This window comes from Coffea eugenioides, chromosome 1 (genome assembly GCF_003713205.1).
Source record: "Coffea eugenioides isolate CCC68of chromosome 1, Ceug_1.0, whole genome shotgun sequence".
NCBI lineage: Eukaryota > Viridiplantae > Streptophyta > Magnoliopsida > Gentianales > Rubiaceae > Coffea > Coffea eugenioides.
Genome location: NC_040035.1, coordinates 3929640 through 3937434, shown reverse-complemented (window position 1 = coordinate 3937434; position 7795 = coordinate 3929640).

Genomic DNA, 7795 nt, shown 5'->3' with positions numbered 1-7795 from the left:
TGTGTGTGTCTGTGTTGTTTATTTTTTTATGTCTCTATATAAGCTAATAGATCTCTCAATCTTGATCACAGTTTAGATAACAAAGCTACCTTCCATAATAGTAGCTTCAAGGAAGTGGAAATAGCCAATAATGATTATAAATTGGATTTTTTTAACGGGTGTGCCTGATATACTCATTAACACATCTAAATTTCATCGAATTTATTATGTATTAGAAATAATTCACATACTTTGCACGTGATTATATTAACCAAAATATAATATCTCTTATATATAATATTTTTTTTTGTGAAATTGGATTGTTTAACTGATAATAGAATAGTTTATGTTTTTAATGTTTTTAACTAATTGTTGTTACAAAACTATCTAAATATGACCTCTTTGATCTATTGATTTTTTAATTCATTTTGAGCATTCTTTTTTTTTGAATTTATTTTGAGCTTTTTGATAAATTATGGATTCAATTTTGATAAACAATTCTTTATATGGTTCTGTTTCACCAAAGTTGTTGTATACTCATAATATTTTTACCATTAAATCATAATATTATTTTTTTAATATTGTACAAAAGATGTTCTTAAACACAAAATACGTGTATACATGTCAAGTGTGCACCTATTAAATAGAATTCATAATTATTAGCAAAGTAAGTACTTAAACCATAAAATCAATTTCTGGAAGGGTACCGGGCCTTTAGAGATGAGGCCTTTTGGCGAAGCCAAATCAATTTCGGGCCACGAAACCCTACAACTGATGAGAAGGCCCTATGAATAACTCCCCGCTATCATAGGTTACCTTTCTATCTTCCTCCCCCATGATGGTCCCAAAGTGATTGCTACCCTTTTCTTGTTTCTTATTGTCTTGATTGTTATAGAACGGTTTTATATTAGGTATAGTTGGGAAGTGAAATGAAGCCTTAGTAGATATAGCAAGTGTGCCGGGGATGCAGCTCAAATCTTCATGATTCAATCCTCATGGGGGGCTTCCTATGTTGAACGAAACGAACTCTTGGCTCTACCTCTTAACTTAAGCTGGCCATCGAGTTGGGTTTCCACTCCTTTAGCTATAAATTTACTTGTTAGATTTTGTCATTCTAATTATTTTTACTACACTCACCCTTCCTTTTATTCGTTCGAAAGTTCTTTTACCAACCAGAGTCTAGATGTGCCTTTTTTTTTTAACCTAAAAATAAAACCCATAGTTAAGTTTCTGATGAAATCAATAAATTAAAAAAAATTGTATCAACATTTTGAATGTTATTTGCCATAACATTTTGAATGTTATTTTTTCCTTACTAAGATAAATGAAATTCAATTAGACAATTGGAATGAATTAATTATTTAGGAATACAATATATGAACCGTGATTATATCCAACTTTGCATGAACATTTATTATTCTACTTCATATCTTTCCAATTGAACTTTTTAAATTTTTTTGGTGAATTTTAATTGAATAATGTGAGGTGCATTGTTAAATTTGGATTATTTACATTTTTTCTAAGTGTTACTAAGGTTTGTAAAGAATGTAATTGATTTATACTGATTAATTATCTTAGATTGACTATTTAGTTGTCAATTGATATCCTATTGATAGAAATAGTTGGATTCTTTTATTTTTGCTTTTCCTTTAGTATCTCTTCAAATTGATAGAAAGCACATAATTATACATCTATCTAGTGATAGTCATATCAAAATTCTCTAAATGAATATGGACTCTTTTCTTCTTATATTTCTCTTTTATTCTAAGAACATCTATTTTTTTATATTAATAATTTTCACAATCTTAAAATTGTGGCTAATTCAATTGGTCACACTATTTTGAGTAAGAAATTGTTTCGAGTAAAAAACTTTGGCGCACATAAGAATTGGAAATGGAGTGTAAAGACTGCTATATCATTTTAGTAGGGAGTTTTTATTTTAATTATAATTATTATTGAGATTTAATCATTTGAAGTGTTTCATAGTTTTAATTACTACCACAATTAAAATACAATAACTCTAATTGAAAGATGGGGATAATATGGGCAAACAAAAACTAAGAGGCCAAGACTCATTATACTTTTAATATAGTATATAGTAATAGATTATTTTAACATAGTATATAGTATATAGTATATACTTTTAATATAGTGTAATTTTAATATAGTAATAGTAATAGATAGATGTACATACACTAACAATCATTACCTTTCTTTGCATTTACATACTTTTACTAATTAATTTTAGCTTTCCAAAAATCTAACACCTCAAGTACGTTTTAACGAGTGAAGAATGGGTATCCATTGACTCTTGTAAATTTTAACTGTGCGAAAATAAGTGTTGAAATAAGATGATCCAAAATAGAGATAAATACCAACCAAACTCAAGACCCGTTTGGGGTTGTGGTAATTTATTGAAAAGTACTTTTCTAATAGAGATTTTAATAAAAATACTTATTAATTGGTTAAGTACTTTTAAATACATTGTTTGGAGATATAGTTCAATAAATATTTATTGTATTTGATATTGTGTAATTTAAAAATTTTTGTAAGTGTTTATTTCTTTATTCGGCTCATAATATAGGATAAAATGATTAAATTTGATATTTTACTTTTTAAATCCCAAAAACTGCTCTAAAAGCACCAAATTTGAACTTTTGCTAAAAGTGCTGCTAACACCAAAATCTCCACTCCTAACTTTAAAAGTATTTTTAGCATCTAAAATGTTTTTTTACCAAAAGCATCACAACCCCCAAAGAGATCTCATTTAGCTTATCATGCAGTTGATGTTTCACTTTGCTACAGCAGCTATTACATTCTAGTGGGAAAATACTCATTTATTACTTGTAAGTTGTAAAGTTTATAACCTTTTGTTAAAAAAATGTGAATTTAACTTTCATTAATTAGTTTCTATTATTAATTTACTTAATTTCATGAATTAGTTTCTATTATTAATCTAAAATGTTGTTGTAACAGTTCGATTTAACTGAAATAAAACTTAGATTAGACACTAATGGGTATATAAAGAAAGAGGAAACAAAAAAACTAAATTCCAGTTATATCGGGTCTAAGTTCACAATAAGTTTCTATAGGTATGTGAACACTAAGCAATTAAGATTTGTGCATTTACACTAGATTGAGTACAACACAAAACTAATCCAATTACTTTTTTTTTCAAATAACAAAAGATATTGAAAAATATTTTATGGAAGAATTAACCATGGAAGCAAAAAGTGATATCAACTGATTTCACTTCTTTCAAAATTTCATCTCTGTCTAACATCCAAGATTGCATGTATTCAGTAAGGAGAGATATTTGACTTACCATAGTAGTTGGGTAATTTTTTTGAAATTTTTTTAGTCTAAGTGGGGGATCTTGAATTCGAAACCTCTCACTTATGCTCTCACTATGGTTTTTGGAGGTATTCAGTGATTGTATTTTTTCTTCAATTTCATCTATACATAGCATCCAAGGTTGCATGTATTCAATAAGGAGAGACATTTGACCTGCTCTAATAGTTGGATAATTTTTTTTTATTTTAGTGTAAGTTGTTTGAGACCTCTCAATTACACTTTTACTATAGTTTTTGGAGGTATATAGTAATTGTATTAGTGATGGAAGTCGAGTCGAAATTATTCAAACTGCTTTTCAAAAGAAAAAAAAAATCAAATCTTACCAAAACAAGTATAATATCTTACTATAAGATAAGCAAATGGCCAAAGTTACTGTAGCAACTTTCCTTACTGACACGTGGCACTATGGGTGAATTTTGAACTTTCTCTACGGACTTGATATTATATTGTGAACTTGGCATTGCTTTATAATGCTAACTAAAGGAGTATGTTAGGGTGATTGTTTATATTTAACCTTTGATGAAAATCATCATCTATTAAACCCAAAATCTATATGGCAATTATTAAAAAATAAATTAACAGAAAAATTACGGAAGCGTACCTGGATTCATGTTGACAAACTGATACTTGAATTCTTAGAAGTTTTGGGGTGGTCTTTCAGGTCAACATGTATTTGTCAATTCTTGAGAGAGCTCTTTAGTTTCTCTCTAGTATCTCTCTTGACGATGGGATATTAGGAAAGAGTTAGTTTATGGTACTAGAAAATAAGACAATAAGAATACGTGCAATTTGGGGAACATAACCCTATTTATAGATAACATTCCTATTATCTTTTGGAGTTTTACTTCAACCCATCATAAAAATCGAAAATACCTTTAAATGTTTACACATTAAAGACCCACACCCTATTAGATACATTAAGCTCAAACCATATTTGATTACTTTAATTAGACTCAACCTTATTTGACAGTTTGCAATATATAATTATTCACATATAAGTCCAACGTTGGATTAAAAATCCAACAATCTCCCACTTAGACTATATGTGTAATTTTATAATTATATTTTATTATTAACCGTATGAGATCAATTTTACTGTCATTACCAAAATGTATCTGTAGTTAATTCGATCCATCAATTACATCAACATAGGATCAAAGCGGCCATTATTATAATTTCGTAACTCGACCCATCAATGGTCAAATATATTGATATAATTGAACGACATGAATCATGATGTGGATGTGTAGTATAGAAATTTTATATAATATGATCATAACATGCCTATTTTTAACTGGTCCACCTTAGATTTTTAAGAGATCAAACCATATCTAAGTTAGAGTGTAAATAAATTCAAAATTATTTATGCATAAAATATTATTAAATTATTAATAACTGCAAAGCATCATAAGAGTGTTTAAAACAACAAACTCCCACTAAAACTGTACATTATTTAATAACATGATACCCATACGAGCGGTATACTCATAAAACATTTTGGGTGGCAATCCCTTAGTAAACGGATCCGGAACCATAAAATTTGTCTCGATATGCACTATCCATAATTGTTCACTCTATTCTCTTTCTTTAACAGTCAGGAATTTGATATCTATATGTTTAGATTTTGTCGAACTCCTGTTGTTATTAAAATATAGAATTGCTGATTTATTATTACAAAATAATTTGAGTGATCTTTCTATACTATCAACTACATGTAATTCAGTGACAAAATTTCGCAGTCAAATTTTACGGTTGGACGCCTCATAATAAGTTTTAAACTCTGCGGCTATAATAGAAGATACTATAAGAGATTGTTTAGCACTCTTCTAAGATATGACACCTCCAACCAATAAATATATATAATCTGATGATGATTTCATAGTTTCTTGGCATCCAGTATAATCGAAATCAGTATACCCAATGATCTCGAATTTCTCTGACCTTCGATACGTGAGCATGTAATCTTTTATTTTTTGTAAATACTACAAGACCCGTTTGGTTACTTCCAATGATCTAATTCAAAATTGCTTAAACATCTACCCAATAATATACGCAATATTCGAACGCGTACAAACTTAAACATAGATCAAACTCCCTACTGCTGACGCATAAGAAATTTTTTGTATTTTTTTCCTCAAAATCATTCTTAGGGCACTGGTCGAGACTAAATTTGTCTCCTTTAATCACAAGGGTGTTACTTGATTTACAATTTTGCATGCCATATGTTTTAAGAATCTTTTCGATATAACTCTTTTGTGATAGTTCCAAAATATCTCGAGAGCGATTCCGTTATATCTGTATGTCAAATACAAAAGATGAATTATCAAGATCTTTCATTTCAAAATTCTTAATTAGAAATATTTTGATTTCATGCAATAACCCCATATCGTTGCTGGCAAATAAAATGTCATCAACGTACAATACCAGAAAAATATACTTGCTCCCACAGTACTTATGGTATATACAATTATCTATTAAATTCATCTTAAAATCAAATGAGATGATCACTTGATGAAATTTGAAATATCATTGTTGAAATACTTGTTTGAGACCATAAATGAATTTTTAAGTTTGCAAAGCATATCCTTTGGATCTGCCGATACAAAATTTTTTGATTGCACCATATTAATCGTCTCATCAATGTCACCATTGAGAAATGCTGTCTTTACATCAATTTGATATAGTTCAAGATTGAAATGAGCCACTAATGTCATGATAATTCTAAAAGAGTTTTTTGAAGAGATCGGATACAAGGTTTTTTTAAAGTTGATTCTTTCTTTTTGCGTAAATCTCTTAGCGACAAGACGAATTTTGTATTTTTCCACATTACCTTTCGAATCCCTCTTGATTTTAAATATTCATTTACAACTAATGAGTTTCGCACCTTCTCACAATAGGACAAGATCCTGAATATCATTGTCTTTCATGGATTTAATCTTCTCATTCATGGTATCGATCAACTTTTGAGAATTTAAACTTTTCGTAATTTGACGGAAGTTGATTGGATCATCTTCCATCAATCCAGTGTCGTCCTCATGTTCTTGGAGAAAGACAATATAATCATTTGGTATTGCATTGCTCCTTTCTCTAGTGGATATTCTTAATGGTACTAGTTTTTCGAGAGAAAGAGTTTGTTCTTGTATAACAGTTTATTTTTTGACAGTCTTAATTCATTATGTCATGATCAAGATCAGAAATATGATCTTGAACAAAATCAATAACACTTGTGAGAATATTGACATATTCCTCTTTAAATATGAGGTCCCTTACGGTATTTTCTCTCCCAAACTCAACCTTCTCAAAAAATTGAGCATTTCCTATCCCGAAAATCGATTTAGTCACATGATCATAAAACTTGTAATCCCTAGATCTTTTAGAGTATTCAATAAAATAACAACTAACCGTTCTTGAGTCGAGTTTCTTTTCATTTAATCTATAAGGTTTTGCCTCAACTGAACATCACCAAATATATAAATGCTTTAAATTGAATTTTTTTCCCGTCCAAAATGAATAAGAAATTTTGATAGTTGCTTTAGTTGAAACTTTGTTAAGAATATATGCTGCAGTCTTAAGTGTTTCTCCCCAAAGTGACTCTGGTAAGGTAGAATGACATATCATATTCCTTACCATATCCTTAAAAATTTTATTTCATCTTTCAGTTACACCATTCATAGTGGGTGAACCCGGCATAGTATACTGTAGGACGATATCGTATTCCTCTAGGTGTTTAAAAAATGGTTCTGGACGTTATTCACCTGAACCGTTATATCTATCATAATATTCACCACAACGGTCAAATCAAACGCTTTTAATTCTTTTGTTGAGTTGATTTTCAACTACAGTTTTAAAATTTTTGAACACGTCTAATGATTGTGATTTTTCAGAAATGAGATATATGTAACCATATATTAAAAAATCGTCTATGAACGTTATAAAATATTGTTGATCATTCCAAACAGATGTAGAAAATGATTCACAAATATTTGTATGTATAAGTTCTAAGACGTCTAAGGATCTATTGATTTCAAATCTGCTCTTATTGGTTTGTTTTTCTTTATACAGTTAACCTAGTCATAAATGTCTGTAAAATTCAAGGGGTCGAGAATTTTATTTGACACAAGTCTTTTTATTTTCCGTTTGGAGATATATCTCAATCTCTTGTGCCATAATGCAGTTGAAATTCTCATTAGTTAATTTTTCTTTTTACTCCTCTTTACTCCTCTAGTACTTCTTCATTAACAATAAATTATAATTCAATATCAATAGATTATAAGAAAATAATCATTCTTTCCTTCCAACTCACATAATTTGATCCATTGAACATAGGTGGTCAAGTGACAGATTGTCTTTCAAAAAATATGACATTGTTGGTTGTCATCTTTACTCCTAAACCGTTTGCATTAATCTCTAGGAGACCTAATTCTGATACCAATTGTTAGGCCTGAAAAGACAATTTAAGAGG